The sequence below is a fragment of the Microtus ochrogaster genome, unplaced genomic scaffold, assembly GCF_000317375.1.
Source record: "Microtus ochrogaster isolate Prairie Vole_2 unplaced genomic scaffold, MicOch1.0 UNK79, whole genome shotgun sequence".
NCBI classification, from domain to species: Eukaryota; Metazoa; Chordata; class Mammalia; order Rodentia; family Cricetidae; genus Microtus; species Microtus ochrogaster.
The window spans coordinates 1,192,336-1,210,911 of record NW_004949177.1 but is presented as its reverse complement, the minus strand read 5'-3'; the positions used below and the strand labels follow the sequence as shown (position 1 = coordinate 1,210,911).

The 18,576-nt window shown below is 38.5% G+C and overlaps 1 protein-coding gene and 1 pseudogene across 1 annotated transcript in view; one reads left to right on the top strand and one right to left on the bottom strand.

Moving 5' to 3' along the window:
• Positions 1 to 18,576, bottom strand: part of Aff2 (AF4/FMR2 family member 2) — a 563,314-nt gene that overhangs the window by 132,234 nt on the left and 412,504 nt on the right. The window lies entirely within an intron of this gene.
• On the top strand, positions 6,666 to 7,887 carry LOC101994761 (annotated as a pseudogene).

Genomic DNA, 18,576 nt, shown 5'->3' with positions numbered 1-18,576 from the left:
AAAAAAAAAAAGAAAAGAGCAGGCATCCCAAGGCTATCAACTGAACATGGCATAGTAAGATACAATAAGACTACACACAAAAACCCTCATAACAAGGCTGGACAAGGTAAACTAAGTAGGAGGAAAAGGGTCCCAAGAGCATACAGAAGAGTTAGAGATGTCCCCACTCCCACTATTAGGGTTCCCACAAAAACACCAAGCTTATAACTATAGCATATATGGAGAGGATCTCTAGTGCAGACCTATGCAGGATATTAATATTTATTCTTATGATATATAATGCCATCAGCCAATAAAGTGATAAAAGCCATGCAGTCACATCAAGAGATTGTAAACTTATTTAATAAAGGTCCAGAACCTTTCCTTATCCCTACTTTTTGAAAAATGAGGTCAAGAAAGAAAGTTTCATTCTAGGCAAGGAATTTGTAACAGTAAAATATGAATCTAAGCACAGGTTTTAATTAAGTGTATCTATACTTATATTAATCTTGAATGTATATTTTGAAACAAAATTAGAAATTCTGGTGTTTTGAAAAGTATGAATAATGCCAATTTATTCGCTAAAAAAAGAACACAGACTAATATAAGCCATTGGTTCTTTCTTTCTTTCTTTCTTTCTTTCTCTTTCTTTCTTTCTTTCTTTCTTTCTTTCTTTCTTTCTTTCTTTCTGGCTTTTCAAGGCAGGGTTTTTCTGTAGCTTTTGAGCCTGTCCTGGAACTAGCTCTTGTAGACAAACCTGGCCTCGAACGCACAGAGATCCACCTGCCTTTGCCTCCTGAATGCTGGAATTAAAGGCATGCACCACCACCACCTGGCTTGGTAGTATTTTTCTAATAATTATATCAGTTTATGTTTTTATGCTTTGTGTAGTCTAGAGAATGGTCTACCACAACCATGTTATTTTTTTATTTTAAATGAATGGAAGCAACAGATAGTAAAAATGACAATATAGAATAAAACATCACCAAACTAATTTTTACAGCATCTAGCACAACTCAACTAAAGAAGCCCTGTTAAAACTATTGAGTTGCTATTGTGAAGCTTATTTTTTAAGCATAAGGTCCTCTGTATCCTCTCTGATGTGGGATTCTCCTCTGTATGCTGTGAATACCATTGGCTAATAAAGAAAACTGTCTTGGGCCTGGGCAGGACAGAATAGAGGTAGGCAGGAAAACCTGAACAGAATGCTGGGAGAAAGAAGGCAAAGTTAGGAGATACCATGGAGCTGCCAGAGGAGAAGGACCCAGATGCCAGTCAGAACCTTGCCTGTAGGCCACAAGCCTGGTGGTAAAATATAAAATAATGGAAATGGGTTAACCAATGGTATAAGAGCTACCTAGCAATATGCTTAAGTAATTGGCCAAGCAGTGATTTAAATAATATAGTTTCTGAGTGATTATTTTGGGAGTCTGGGTGGCTGGAAATGAACAAGTGTCCTCCTTACAACACCTCTCTCTGGACTTACAGTCAATAGTGTTTTACTTAGCATGATCATTATCATCGTTTAGTACTTCTAATCTAGATAATGCAGAACATAGAAAATAATAACATCTAAAAGGATCAGAAAGGGAGATCAAATTAGTTTTTGCCCCTTAGCCTGTCTTTACATTGTAGCTGGAAAGTAAAAACAAAATCATGTGTACCCAGGACTCAGTGGGGGCAGAAATAAGAACAGAGAATAAGCATAGAACAAAGAAGTCTAGAAGAGAAGGAATATTCTATCTCATCTAGAGAAAAACATGCTAGGAGATGCTGGGCAGACAAAATCCAGTATAGTCCACATCTTTTGACTGTAGAAAACATGATCCTCCTTCTATAATAACGAATTCCAGAGAGACTGGTGAAAATGAAGCAGTTCTTGCTATATACTGTAAGGAACATCAGCACAGAGTAAAGGCAAAAATGCCTAGTGTGCTGACTTAATACAAGACAGGGTGGTGTTTTAAAATCCCCTTATTATGAGGAATTTCTGATCTCTTTTTCCATCTGCTGGTCCTTGCCCCATTCCCAAATTCTCCATCCTGTTAGTTTAGGATGCAACAATTTAATGAATAATATGGCCTTAAGACTGCTACTTTTTCTGATCATGTGCTCAGTCATATAGCATGCTGCCTGTAACATCCCAACTATTAGAGTTTTGAGACCAGCAGGTGCCAGCTCACAGCTAATGGAGAAGGAGGGACCTAGTGCCTTCTGTAACTCTGAGGAACTCTAAAAGCACCTCATACTGAAAATGAACCACAACAATTTATTCCTTACATGTCCAAGCAAGCTGATACTTTTTTTCCCCTAGCTGTTGCTTCTTCACACTGCAGATTGTCTAGCATCTAGTAATCTATCCTTTGGTTTCAAGATGGGATCTGTGTTTTCTCAAAAATTGTCCCTGGGATGCTGAAAAAAAAACAAGTGAGTCTTAACTTGGGCCAGGTCAATCACTTGGTCAAGGGACCACTCCTCGGCAGGTAGGCTCACCTGAATCCATGCTAAAGAGATAGGTGGAAAAAGAAATTCCTTGAATTAGGGATCCAGAGGTTTATTGAGACCAATACCCCACCCCCCCCACACACACATCATTTGTCACAACAATAATTCACTCTTACTAGAGACTTTAGAAAGTCCACATACACTGGGTGAGTTTGGAGAGAGAAAAAAAATGGGAATGTGTAGTAAAGAGAGAAGAACTGTCAGAATTTTCTTCCAATCAAAGGTAGCTTGCCTGCCAAGGGCCAATGTTCCATAACTTTCCCACCTTTAATTTTCCCCATCTTATAAATAATTTTTGCAGCTATTTCAATCTCCCTAACATCATAAAACTTTTGTTTACACTAAGGCTCTGATACCTTCTCATGCCCTGGGGCATCGGGCATCTTCTCCTCTCCCTTCATTTCCTTCACACCTATTATTTTAAAAATTGCACAAGACTATGAGGTTATACCCCAGCCAATGGTGAAAAGACAAATTCACCACCTTCATTAGGATAAAAACTAAGTGATTTTCCCTCTCTTGGTGTTCTTGCTAGCCCAGTTTGTGTCAAGGCACACTGTTTTTACAAAAGGAAAAGGGGATGCTAAGCTTAAAATGGCAAACAAGTTTAAACAGTTTTGAGGTACTGCATATGAATGAAAAATCTTAATGGCATAAGAAGCCATAGTTATCATTTCCATTTTCAAAAACAATCAACCATTAAAATATTCAACAATTCTATTGACACTCATGATTATCTACAAGGTACATAAATACAGCAGTACTGGGAAATGTAATTGAAAATTTGATCACACTGTTTTAACAAAGTAAGAATTGTTTCATAAGGGGCTCTACAATGTCTATGCATATATTTCCCTAAGTAACAATCTAAGGCATTCCCCCAAGAGAATTCAACATTTATGTTGAAACACTTGGCTGCAAGGCCAATCTTGCATGAACTATAATACAGAAGAATTTTCTGAACATTTTGAATAATGGGACTGAAATAATTTAATGGCTCTTTCTGTACATGTTAAATGAGTTGCAAGATATACTTTGCTTTTGCAGAAGGCTTGTTTACACTATAAATTGTAGTACATGGCACAATCACATTGAAATAGAAAGCAGTCATGTTGAGTCATTCTGGCCATCTCTCTCTAAATTTCACCACAGTGTACATGAATTCTCTGTTACTCATTAATATAACCAAAGTTTTTCTTAACCTGTTCTGCTGAAGGTAAGGCTAACATCTCAGCCTTGCCACTGAACCCTAGAGAAAAACTGTTCAGATGATCTTAGAGAACATTGGGTCCATCAGAAAGGTTCAGAAGATGAGTGGAGCTGAGTTAAGGAGTGGCCACTAATGTTGTAGGGATTCTTTTGGCTGGTAAAAACAATGGAGTTGGACAATGGTGCTGGTTCATACTGTGTGAATATACTAAGCAGAATGCTGAATTATAAATTCAATAAAAATTCAAATGGTGAATTGTGTAGTGTTGTATATCAAAAAGACTGCTTGTAAAATCTGAATCCCAGCTGGGCAGTGGTATGGGAAGTTCTTCTGTCTATGTGTTGCTTTTATTGGTTAATGAATAAAGAAACTGCTTTGAGGCTATAGCAGGGCAGAACGGAGCTAGGCAAGGAAAATTAAACTGAATGCTGGCAGAGAGGAGGTGGAGTCAAGGAGATACCATATAGCCCCACTGGACACAAGCACCAGATGGAAATTTATCCGGTAAGCAACAGCCATATAGCAATAACAGATTAATAAAAATGGGTTAACCAAAGGTATAAGAGCTAGCTAGTAATATTCTTAAGCTTTTGGCCAAGTAGTGATTTCAATAATGTAGTTTCTGTGTGATTATTTCAGGGCTGAGCAGCCAGAAACAAACAAGCGGCCTCTGCCTACAACAGGCCAGTATGGAGGAGAACTAAGATGTCAACTAATACCTTCCTGCTACAATGTCCCTAATCACTCTTCTTGCTGCCCTGAGTGACAGAGATTGACAGATAGTCTCAGATGTACTCTGCCATCTACAGAGAAAAGCTAAGAAGCTACTTTGTCCATGTAATCCCTTTCTCTACTCTTTTTTTAAACACATTGAAACTGCAACTGATGAAGCTACCACATGCCTTACTGTGGGAACAACAAGAACAACAACAACAACAAAAGCAAAAAAAAATTGTCATTTTGGAGTGAGACAAAGCATTGCATTAAGATGCAGTTGTCTGGATGGCGTGTGGAGCAATCCAGGATCTCATCCACAGAGACTACTTTACCCTTCTTGGCTTTAGAATTTTCAGACCCGAGGCTAATGGTGAAAGGAAGTTATCTGATCAGCGGCCCCTTCTTGGTAGCATGCATTTCCCATGCCTGTGTCTGATGAGCCCTACAGGCAGCCTGTGTTTAATAGAGACTGACAATATAGATGAGTTGCTCTAATTGGGCCACAGGACTAAAGAAAGAAACCCCGCATTTTAGTAGTTCACAGAGAAGTGGGGAGAGGATGTGGATTTGGTGGTTGCAACAAGAGATTCACAAAGCACAAGTAAAACAGGCATGTGTCTATGTCAAAACAGGAAAAGGTATCAGTCTGCCCTGCTCTCAGGTGTGGAGTCCACAGGGCACCTAATGTTCTATCAGCTAATCCTTTTTCCAGACTGTGACACATGGGGTTAGGTTGCCGGGACTCCTAGGAGGGCCCAGCATGGACAGTACAGCACCTACACAAATGCAAATGTTAGGCCACAAATCCCATTTAAATTGACTTCCCTTAAGATGAGAGATCATTTTCCTTTAACCCTGTTCTGATTATCTATCCTCTAACCTTCACAATCTTAGATTCAACACTCTTAAAATGTTCATGATGTTCTTCTTCATGCAGAGAGAATTCCTCCACAAACACACATTCCCATCACCAGCTACTGTCTGCTTTCCCTGGTTATTAGCATTGTAAACTGCTTTTCTGCCTTGCACCTCTTTACAGACCTTGCTGCTGTCTTCCCTACTATGACCTTGCATTCCAAGATCTGGCCAAAGAAAACATCCATGGTAACTTGGGCGGGGGTGGGGGAGTGGGGGGGGATGATGTCTTGTCCACGAGCCTCCTCTCTAAGACTATGAAGGTCAGAGAACCTGCAGTCTAGGACCAAGCAGGGAACACTCAGTTGCCCTCTTGGTTTGCAGTTTACAAAGTAATATGGGTGTCTCTATGTCATCTTTCTTGACTTTGGTCATTTTTAAACACCCACCCACTCATCATGGTCAAATTGGCTTGTAACTGTCTACTAGACTTGAATCTGACAGGGATAACTGCTATTGTTAATAGGAGCCTTCATTCTGCCCATTCAATTTTCTTCAGTTTGACAGCTTCACAATAACCATCTTTCTTTGAAATAAAATTGATTTAGTGGGCAGAGAATGTGGGACAACAGCCTGATTTCTCTCTTGGTCTCCAGTGAGTTATTTTGGCATAGTGTGATACTATGAAGCCAGGGAATGAACTCCCATAGGAAAAAAAGGATGGTCAGAATCCAGAATCAATTAAGAACACAATAGAACAAAAGTGTTTATAAAGAATGTGGGAACAACTTCTACAAATATTTTGACTTTGTAGAAAAAAAAGTATATCATCTTCTTAAAAATATTTCATCAATTACCTAAGCAATGCTAGAGCAGGCTTTTCTTAATTGAGTAACTGTAGTAATAGCAAGCAGTAATTAGCCAATAACATTATTTACTATAGTTGCTCATTAAGAAAAATCAGCTTCTTAATTCCATGTCATTCTGAGAGATTAGGGAAGAAGAAAGTACATTGAGGATTTGTGGATGATAGAAAGGTGTGCGATACATAACTAAGTACCTGATTATTGCCACAATCTGAGAACTATTAGAATTTGCAAATTCAGGAAAGAGTATTGTCAGAGTTTGAACTGTGCTTTCTCTCTTCACATATTGAAGTCCTAATCCTCAGTACTTTGACATATAATCTTGGTGGGAGATAGGTTTAAGGGCATTACGGTAGACTCTAGGACAAAGAAACAGACATGCATATGAGTAAGATGTGAAGATGCACAGAGAGAAGACATCCAGGGACAGAAGCCAAGAAGAGAGGTGTGGGCGCGCGGGCTTGACGGGGCTGCAGACCCAGGCTCGCTGGAGAGCCCTTGGGGTTCCCGCGCTGCGCTGCAGACTCGCGAGTGGGGAGTGGGGAGCTGCTCTGGCGGTGGATGCAGTTAGCCTAGCAGGCCGGGTGGCCATCAGCACCTGCTAGGTTTGCTGGGACACCGCCTTGCAGTCGCCGCGCCACCAGGGCTGAGGAGCAAACCCAAGACTTGAGTATGTTAAGCGAGCACTCCTGGTTATTGTTTGTATAGTTTGGCAGATCTTTTTTTAAACTTGTTAAAAATATGGAGCCTGAAACCAAGGGGCCGCCACCAACAATGCAAGTAACACCTCTTCAGCAAATGATTGCCACTTGTACTGGAGCTATATTGACATCACTAATGGTGACACCCCTGGATGTTGTTAAAATTTGACTCCAAGCCCAGAACAACCCATTCCCCAAAGGAAAGTGTTTTGTGTACAGCAACGGACTCATGGATCATATGTGTGTCTGTGAAGATGGGAGGAAGGAAGCATGGTACAAGAAGCCAGGAAATTTCCAGGGAACACTGGATGCCTTTGTAAAGATTCTTTGAAATGAGGGCATTAAATCCCTGTGGAGTGGCCTCCCTCCTACTCTAGTGATGGCAGTTCCTGCCACAGTTATTTATTTTACCTGCTATGATCAAGTAAGTGCTTTTTTGAGAGCTAAATTAGGAGAAAATGAAACCCGAATACCAATAGTTGCTGGAACTGTTGCCAGACTTGGTGCAGTAACAGTGATAAGTCCATTAGAGTTGACCAGAACTAAGGTACAGTCTAAGAAGTTTTCTTACAAGGAACTACATCAGTTTGTGAGCATGAAAGTGTCTGAAGAAGGCTGGATCTCCCTTTGGAAGGGCTGGGCTCCTACTATTCTCAGAGATGTGCCTTTCTCAGCAATGTACTGGTATAACTATGAAATTTTAAAGAAGTGGTTGTGTGAGAAATCTGGTTTATACGAACCGACATTTATGATCAAGTTTGCTTCAGGGGCATTGTCTGGTTCTTTTGCAGCTGTTGCGACTTTGCCATTTGATGTAGTGAAAACACAGAAGCAGACACAACTCTGGACATACAGCAGTGGTAGAGTTCCTGTGCCTTTACGTGTGTCAACCTGGGCTATAATGAAGAACATTGTTTCTGAAAATGGATTTTCTGGGTTGTTTACAGGTCTAATTCCTCGATTAATTAAAATTGCTCCTGCTTGTGCCATTATTATCAGCACATATGAATTTGGAAAGACTTTTTTCCAGAAACAAAATGTTAAAAGGCAGTAATTCTCTTAATGGACTTTTGACTTAAAATGTCAACCAGTGCCAAACAAGGTAAAGATTGATAGGAAAGATGGGTTTTTTTCAACATTATTCTCGTACAGTGTGAATTTATCTGTCTTCCCTATAATTTAAATGAATAATAATTTCCAATCTACCTCTAAACCATAATCCTAGTTTTAATTTTATGAGATTTTAAAAACATTATCCAGCCGAGCAGTGGTGGCGCACACCTTTAATCCCAGCACTTGGGAGGCAGAGACAGGTGGATCTCTGTGAGTTCGAGGAGAGTGGTCTACAGAGCGAGGTCCTGGACAGCCAGGGCTACACAGAGAAACCCTGTCTCAAAAAACCAAAAACAACAACAACAACAAAAAAAAAAAAACATTATCCAGAAGCTGCATCCACTTTGTAATCTTGCAGAGAAAATTACTTCTTAGGAGCGAAAGGAGATTTCTGAGTGCATATAGCATTCCCCTTCTCTAATGTTTCTGTGGGGCATATTCTCACTGATATATAACCATGCAAATTTGGATCTGCAGTAGAAGCCCATGCTGTACTTAGACTAGTGGAGTAAATAGTTTAGAGCCCAGGAATGTGCTCTTTACCTAGCTTGTCTTCCAAGTGTCATTGTTGTAGAGTTCTTTAGGTCACTTCTACAACTTTTTCTGATAAAATGTACATCCCCTAATCTAAAAGACCAAAATATAAAATGATCCAAAAGTTTCAAGTCTTTTCTGTGATATCCTCAGATGCTGCTGCTATAAGTGGAAACTCGTGGCCTTCCTTTGGGTGATAGTATACAGATTGTAGGCACACAGAGATACCACACAGATTGCCTTCCGCCTGTTTGTATAAATTGTACGTGAAACGTGACTATATTTATCACTAAGTAGGAATGAGGTTCTTAAAAATTAGGTTCATTTTTTGTGTGTATGTCTGTGTATATATGAAGGTCAGAGGAAAACTTTGATGAGTTAGTTTTCACCTTCCGCCATGTGGGTCTTGGGATTTGAACTGGGGTCCCCAGGCTTAGCAGCGAGTGCCTTTACCCACTGAGCCATCTTAATGGCCCAGGAATGAGAATTTTAAGTATGATCGGAATGTAGCTCAGAGGTAGAACACTTGCCTTTGAAATGTGAAACTCCTGAGTTTGATCTCCAGCACAGATGATAATTTAAATAAATAAATGAGACGACAGTGTAAGAAATGCTGTTCTGTTTGACTTATTCCAGTGAAGCAAAAAGCACTTTATACATTCTGTGTGCTTTCTGTGAACAGGAAGTATTCCCTCCCTGCCCCAACAGCATATTGCATTTGGTGACAGTGATCTCTAGTGTTGGTGGGAGAATAAATGTATTGTAGAAAGTGTTTGTATGTTTCATCAGAAATAAATGATACAGGGTTTATTGTATCATGGATTTTATGTTACAATCCTGTGTTGATTTACATTAAAATTTTAATATATCCATAAAAAAAGAAGAGAGGTGTGAAACACATCCTTCCCTCACAGCCCTCATAGACAGTATATTGTATACCAGTACCTTGTCTTTTAGAATCTTAGCCTGGAAAATTGTGAGACAATACATTACTGTGGTTTTGAGCCTCCTAGCTTGTGGTCACCACGTATAGATACTAGTTCCTATGTGTAGTTTCTTCCATATTACTGTGAGAATACACCATGACCAAGGCAACTTATACAATAAAGAATTTATTTGGGGTCTAAAAGTTGTATGGGGTTAGAGTCCATAATGGTGGAGCAAAGACATGGTAGCAGGAATGGCTGACAGAACACATCTTCAACAACAAGCAGGAGGCAGAAAATACACTAGAAACAACAAGAACATTTTGAAACCTTAAAGCCCACTCCAATGACCCAGCTACTACAGCAAAGCCACACCTCCTAATTCTCCCCCAATAGCTACCAACTTAGAACCAAATTTAATGAGATGTCCCCCATTAGTCTCTAGAACATCAAGTCAAAGCACATTGTACAAAATGTGGGCAGAGGGGAGGAAGGCAAGGAAAAGGAAGGTCACAAAGAGCAACTGGAGGACTGGAACTCAGAAAGTCCCTACCTTTTGTCACCTTTGCTAAGGAGACAACTAGCCAGCCCAATTGTAGCCCATGTTTTATGGTGTTCTCATTATCCCTCACCCCATTCATCCTCTTCTGTTTAGAGTCTTCTGAGAGCTGTTCTCTGCTTTCAAGATAACACCTGATTCTGTATTACCCACCATCAGGGGAAAACAGTGTTCTCTCTGAGACTAATGGGGAGGCATCTCATTGAAACCACCATACTAGGTCCCCAAATTACATGGTTGAGGCAATATAGTTACATCTCAAATAGCTTTTTTTTCTATCTAATTTCCATTCATATAATTACCTAGAAAATAAAACATTTAGGGATAGGATATAAATGTTAACACCAAACAGCAACTAAGTTGACATACAGATAGTGGGGATCAATTTACTTAAATAGAAAATAACTGAAAGAAAATAACTTGAGTCATCTAAGCCTCTTGAATTCAAATCTCATCAAAATCCAAACTCAAACCCCATGCTACCCTTCATGCCTTTGAGAAGTTGTCATAGTTTAAGAGATATTATTATTTTGGTTTTAAAAGCTTCATTTATTTTGCTTTCATCTTTGCTAATTATAAAGCTGAATTTTATTCTTAATTTCTTATGCCAATGCCATCTAATAGCAGTTCTTTCAAGTATGTGACATTTTAAAACTTGATCATTCTTGGATCATGTGTTTTGTCCTCTGGAGAGGTTAAAGAGTCACCCTTCTAAACATTCTGAGCTGAAGACTTCATAGGTAGTGGTAAGTCACAGAGCATGAGAGACCAGAGAAGATGACATAAAGGAAAAGTTCAGCATGATGGTAATTGTGAATGTGGGAAGTATGGACTTACAACTAGCTTGTGGTCTCCTCAGAACAGGTGAGAGAGAAAGGAGGGACTGTCCTGAGCTCTGGTCCTCCAATTGTTCCTTGCAATGTTTTACTCTCTCCCACTTTCCTCCCCTCTGCCCACATGTTGTTCAATGCTCTTTTGTTGTGCATGCCTTTCTACTTCTAGAGCGCTGTCACCCACTCCTCAAGCTACATCTTTAGCCTACCGTATTCCTATGATTCCATCTTCCAAATCTGCCTGCCACAAATGTCTCAAGCTGTTTGTATAAATGCTGGAGTTGGATATCACAAAAGTATCAATTGCCCGTTCTTCATCTAGTGGCTGGAAGAGAGTTACAACTTGTTGCCACAATCAAGCATGTTAAGAGAGGTATTACTACCTAGAGAAAATATCAAAATTCAAAAATTAAAGTATAATTTCAATATCCATTGTATATTGAATGTTTTTCACAATACCGTAAAGCTGAAAATGGTTAGCTGGACACATTGTACGTCTAGTTCCACAGGTAATACTTTATAAAAAGCTAGCTGGAAGTAGCTAGACCCTTATGCTTCTTTTGCCACATGAGAACATTGTGTGTTCCCTAATGGAGGATACAGAATCAAGGTGTCAACTTGAAAGCAGAGAACAACACTCAACAGGTACTAACACGCTACAGCCTTGATCTTGAACTATTCAGCTTCCAGAACTATAGAAAATAGATTTCTACTCATCAGAAATTACTCAAGTTTAGGGACTTTGACATAAATCAAACAGGCAAAATTATCTCTAAAATGCTGCTGTGTTCATACACTACAAAGCCAACAAATCTTGGTTTCACTTAAACTTTTTCCTGTTCATTTTTTTGGTCAGTCACCTAATTCCATTGATTGGAATTCAGACATATTGTAGTGGCCTCCTCATAACAAATTGGCACCCAACATGGTGGACTAAATCCATGTAAAACTTAAGAAAGCTTATGGCCGGGCAGTGGTGGTGCACGCCTTTAATCCCAGCACTTGGGAGGCAGAGGCAGGCGGATCTCTGTGAGTTCGAGACCAGCCTGGTCTACAAGAGCTAGTTCCAGGACAGGCTCCAAAACCACAGAGAAACCCTGTCTCGAAAAACCAAAAAAAAGAAAGAAATCCTACACACACACACACAATGGAGTTAAGTATGGTTTAGTAGCGGCATTTTCTGGGGTGGGCTCTGTTTGGTAGAAGCAAGCAGAGGCATGGCTCCTTTAGAAGTTTTCCTGATTCAGCAGTAGCATAAAAAAAGCCATGCCATTTTAAAATGGCCATGCTAACAGAACAAACTCTGATGAGGTTCATCTATGGAGCATTTAACAGACATGCTACAACCTGCTTAATGGTTTGATATAGACCTGACATATTTGGGACTGGGGTGGTGTGAATGGCTCAGAGGCAGCGAACAGCTCCACTCCACCATGCTGGACTGGGCAGGGCAAGCAGGAAGTCCCATATTTCCCCTAGTAATGGTGCAGCTTAACTTTTTATTAAGTGCTTAGCCTTTTAAGAAGCACTCATGGATAGTAAAGAATTATAGATATACAATAGGACAGATTCAGACATAAAAGACCTCTAAATGGGTCACAGTGTTGGATAAATGTATGTAAGCTTAGGATAGAGAATAAAAAGAATATAGACAGTTATGAAAAGAAATAAATGATTGAAAAAGTGTAAAGTCTTTAAAGAGACAGAGTATAGATAGTCATAGATTAAGGGAATAAAGATAATAAAATAAATATTAAAAATTAATAAAGTAAAAACAAGCCATGCAAAGCTGAAATACACACAAAGCTGGATTATGTATATTATTGTGTTTTCTTTGAATTTTTTGACTGTTAAAGAGCTAAGTACAGAGAGACATTTAATTGTATGAGCTGCTAAGGTAAACCAACATATATACTTTAAAGGTAACTCAACTTCAGAATTTGAATCTAAGGATAAGTTGCTTTGGAAAAGTGGTTCTTCTTTTGTTTCCACAGAGGATAAGAATGTATGGATTGCTTCCAGACTAATGTGGTTTGATAGACCAAGTCTGCCCCAAAAGGTTGCCTTCAACACCCCTCAAAAATTACTTTGCACAATAAACAACAGGAAGAATTTTGTATAGAACTATGTCCATATTCCCAAATATTGTTTATAAATGTTTGTTTACATTGAAAGGGAGTTATGATATAGAGGTTTGCATTGGTATGGATCTTGGTTTATTGATACAAATTTAAGGAAATTTTGTTATACTATATATAATCTTGATTAAGATATTGTATTTGCCCAGCTCATTTAAAAATGTAATATATAATTAAGAAATATAGGTTAATAGATAGTCATCTATAATCGTCAAGTTTGTAATCAAGTTAGTTAGGTTTTCTAGATGTACAGAAATGTATTTAAGAAGGATTGCTATTCTTCACATTTTTCAGAAACCTTCAGAATATGACATTTAAAATGTTTTTAAGAACTTGGGCTTTTTATGACAGTGAGACACATCTGATCCTGGCATCACCATTCTACTTCAGGAGGAGGATTGGTGTGAGAGAATGGTCTGTATCCATCAATGATATTTTAAATAATGCTGATTGGCCAGTAGCCAGGCAGGAAGTATAGGCGGGACAACCAGACAGGAAGTAGACGCTGGTCAAGAAGAACAGGAGAATTCTGGGGAGCAAGCCCATTCCTCTGCAATCATTTCCTAGCCATAGAAGAAGGAAGATGTGAGTGCCTTGCTAAAAAAGGTACCAAGCCATATGGCTAAAATAGATAAGAATAATGGGTTAATATGTTATAAGAGTTAATAAGAAGCCTGAACTAATGGACCAATCAGTTTATAACTAATGTGTGATTTCTTTGGGACTTAACGACTGCAGGAACTGGGCAGGACAGAAACCCCAACAACACAGGATGGGCATTGAAGAGGCTCCTCATGGAGTTTGTTGGCCATTTGGGCAGGAAACTGCTCTTGCCTGGACTGCTTGATCAACTGGACATGCAGGACCCACAGAGAAATGACTCCTGAAGTTGCCTAAGAAGATGAAACAGTACTTTTGGGTTTCTGCTTCTTAAACGAGTCTGCCAGACATTCTGCAGGACACAGAAGAAAGCAACTGATGGACTTTGTCATTACAAGCTAGAACAGAACTTCTAATTTCCTGTTTTATGGAAAAGTCTGCTGGATACTATGGGTCTGTAGGCTGAAGATGCCTCAACAGTACAGAATAACTTTGGGTGACTGTCTATGCAGTGAGATGCCTCTGTCAATTCTAGAGTTTTGGTAGTTGCTTACAATGTACTTCTTGTTTACTTACGTAACATTTTATCTTCCTGGAGTCTTCGATGGAGTTGAAGAATTTATAGTTATATTTTTTCTTAGTTGTGATAATAGATAAAATAAATCTTAATATTGTAACTAATTCTTCCTTAATAACTGTTTTATGTAATTTTAATATGTTATAGTTAAAGTTTCCTTTTCATTTAAACAGAAAAGGAGAGGTAATGTGGGATTCCCCTCTGTATGCTGTGAATACCATTGGTGAATAAAATAACTGCCTTGTCCTGCTGATAGGGTAAAATAGTGGTAGGAAGGGAAAACTAAACTGAATGCTGGAAGAAAGAAAGGCAGAGTCAGAGAGAAGTCATGTATCCCTGCTAGAAAAAGATGCCAGAACTTTACCTGGTAAACCACAGCCATGTGGTTATACACAGATTAATAGAAATGGGTTAAATTAATATGTAAGAGTTAGCCAAGAAGAAGCTAAAGCTAATGGGCCAAGCAGTGATTTAATTAATACAGTTTCTATGTGATTGTTTCAAGACTGAGCTGCTGAGCGGGAAACAAACAAGCAGACTCCTTACAACATATTGTTATTCTCTATTCTGCTCTCACTTCTCAGTATCTCTTACCTGGGTCAGAGCAATATTTCTAAAACATCATTCTTCCCTGGTAATTCTCTTAACTAAGATCCTTTAAGGGCAGCAAAAGCTAAAGTTCCTAAAAAAATCAGTTGTTGTGGGGGTGGGGGGGGGCGGTGCAGATTAGTGTGGCCCTGAAGGAAGTAGGTTCTGGACCATCTGGATAAGGTTGCTAGAAAGTTCTGAAAGGAGGCAATTGGATATTAACTATCATTTTGATATTTTCTTTTTTTTCTTTTTTTTTTTAAATTTTCAAGACAGGGTTTCTCCGTAGCTTTTGGTTCCTGTCCTATAGACCAGGCTGGCCTCGAACTCACAGAAATCTGCCTGCCTCTGCCTCCCGAGTGCTGGGATTAAAGAGGTGAGCCACCACCACCCGGCTTCATTTTGATATTTGATATTTTCATATATTAGAGAAGGGTTTCAAACTTTGATAAGCTGTAGTGTCAGCACCAGAGTGTACTGATGACAAGGGTTGTGTAATGGTTATGAAAATGGCATGAGAGGAACTTCATTAGGCTTATTAGACTCTGATTACACTTATTCCATTTGTGGAATGTATTTGAAAAAGATGCCTTAAAAGACAAGACATATGTGAGGGCTGAGAAGAGATTCTAGAATATGGACTTGGATTCAGAATGGTTAGGAGATAAGATCTTTGACAATGGTAGTATGATCTAGTTGTTGTTACTTAGAGTATTTATATTGCATCTGGATTGACTTCCACTTGTGGTAGACATGCCAGATTTTCTTCAGTTGGGAATCTTTGTGTGCAATCCTGAGAGATATAGAAGGCAAGGACTCCAGAATACTCCAGAATAGAGAGATGGATGGCATTACCCATGGGGTATATAAAACTATAGACTGGTATGAACAAGAACAAATTGATTTAAGAACAAATATTTGCTATATTTAATGAATACATAAGACCCTTAGAACCTGTGTGTCTTTTCATACCTAGAAGGCTACTGCTCAGTTTAAGGAAAATGTTGTTCATCATATCTATCTATCTATCTATCTATCTATCTATCTATCTATCTATCTATCTATCTATCTATCTATCTATCTATCTATCTATCATCTATCGTTGCTACTTGCTACAGGGTTAAAAACACCAAATAGAGACTTGTGATTTCTCATTCCTGTGTGTTTTGATGGGAATTACTCGAGTCTGTATAATTTTATATATGTAGTCTCTTGATCTTCCTGACAGAAAACAAAAAGTGATTGAGTGAGGCCAATCTAGATGTAAGGCTGTTTCTAGCTCTTCAGAAAAGAAAGACAACATGCTACAGTAGAAGAAAATCTGTCATATTACTAAAAATGGTTTTAACCCATATGAGTTCTTTAATAGTATTTAATTGAATTAATGTAGAATAACCACTTTGGCATAATTCCCAAGCTTACAATTATAGAAAAATGAGAATTTGCAGAAACTTAAAACACATTTCAAGTAGGCTTGTTTAATATTTATTAGAATATAGCTACAGGCTGCTTCTGCAAAACTTCTACTCTTCATCACCACTCACATTAGAACTAAGTTGTAAGAAGATATCATTTTCCCCAAGATTTTCATATTTTCTGTAGACTGTTGGCTTCTCATGAAGTTAATGGTATTTGCCAATTTTGTCATGATTGGTGCCAGTCAATCATCATCTGTATTTCTGGGTCATGTTAACATCTAGAATTTGTTGAGATGGTTTTTCTTCTTTTCAATGCCTGCTTCTTTACGTTGTAACAGACTAACATAAAAGTGCCTGTTAGTCTACTGAATTGATTGCTTACTACTAATTCTGTATTGTTTTATTAAAAACAAAAGCCAATGTATACTTTAGGCAAACAATCTTACTAAGCTGACAGTTTAGACATGTGAAGACTGTTTGGCAGTACAAATAATCCTTGAAGCCTTAAAGACACAAGTTTACCTACAGTGCTTTCCTCTTGTCCTGGAAACAACACTGGGAGTCAGCAGGGGCAACAGCCATAGAAATAACCCTGTCAATCCTTCCCTACCAACAAGGGCACTAATTAGTGCCAATTAAAGATCCCCCTTCTCTCCCTCTCCCTTCCTTCCTTCATTCCTCCCTTCCCCTCCCCTCTCTCTCATCTGTCCATACACACTGAACTCAAACTCCAGCTCATTTTTTTCAAGGGCCTAAGTATCAGAAAACAGTACACTTTAGTCTCTGCTAATAGAGTCTGTAAGAAGTTCTGACTATTTCTCTTCCTAGTCAGCTCCAATATTCCTGTCTACTCTAATCCACATTCATAGTTATCTTATTGTGACAAAGATGCTTTCATGAGGTCTGTGGCTAAGAAAAGAGGTTGCAAAGATAAAACCACAGAGGCACGGACTTCTTGCTTATCCCATATTCTGCACTATGACTCATTTTTTTTCAAAAGTAATGTATTGTTGCTCAAATAAATGGCCTTTGTTTTGTTTCTGAAAAAAAAAAATTCCTCATGGGATAAAGGACAGCATAAATGGATACTGTTTAACTGAACGGATTCTATGTACACAGTGTGTCCACAAAGGCATTTGGTGATGCAAATGCAGGGAGCCCTGCTGTGTCTTTCTCCCTTTAGAAAGTGGCCTTTCAATCCTTGTTTGGGACAGGACAAGACCCTGGTGACTCCAAGCTTGTTTTATTCTGTGTGGCCCTAGGAGGAATTTCATTCATCCCCGAGCAGCTTTCTAATACCATGTTATCCGACAGCCCTATACTAGTCTGTCTACTGAGGAGTACTTTGAGAGATTTTCAGAATTCATCACAGACCAGGAAGACCAGTTTAATCAAGAAAAATATTTCTTTAATTTGGATGTTTCTCTGGATTCTATTATGAAGCTTCTTTTGTCCTTTCACTTCAAAGTAAACAAACACAAGAACTGATCTTTAGAGAGTTATCAAATTTTCCTATAAAGCACATTATTGCCCCTATCATCTTCTTCAGTTCTTCTCTAATAAAGTTATTTCAGATTATTCAATTTGTGACCTGCCTTGTGCAGTGAAATGTCATGACTCTTCTCAGAGAGAGTTGAGTCCCATAAGAAGTAGAAAAAGAAATTTATTTAGCATGATGTCGTCCTGGCTGCTAGGTTGTAAATTGTTCTATTTTAAACATCTGAACTGGGCACACTTAGAATACAAGAACCTATTTCATCAGCATTCATGTAGCTTTTCCCAAACCTGTCCCGTGCTTCCCTTATCATCTGATGAGCGAAAGTTTGTCAGGAAAAAAAAAATCACAGTAGCTAATGATGGCTGAATGTAATGGACTTGTTTCTATTTTGTTTTACTTTTGCTAGAAAGAATGAAACTATTACAAGAACAACTGCCATGTTGCTTGTAAAAATGTGTCCAGCCCCAATGCTAGGAAACAGAAAGCTTTAATCTGATTTACAGAACAATTCTTATAATTTTATCTTTATTTGATTCTCTCCATTATCCTGAGCTAGGAAGAAATTCTAAAATATATCTCACAGCAACAATTTGCCAAACTATGCTAAATTAATCTGCATAAGTCTATACCTGTGTTTCCAGAATATTGGATAGATACTGATGAAGAAGAAATTCACTTCTTCAGCAGTACTTGCAGAATTTGGAGGATTTAACTTTACACAGCAACACCAAGTTTCCAGAAGAAATAATGTCATTGAAATTAACCACACCCTCCTAACATTCTAAGTTGTAAGTAGGAAAACAGGAATTGCAGATACAGAGAAGTCTTTTCATCATCAGCATATTCAGTTATTTAGTTGAATCTCCAACAAATTAGCATTGGGTATTATTGTAAAAAGACAGATTTTAAAGCCAATCTACTCAACTTTGAAGTAGGGCAAGTAAAAGCATGAAATGTAC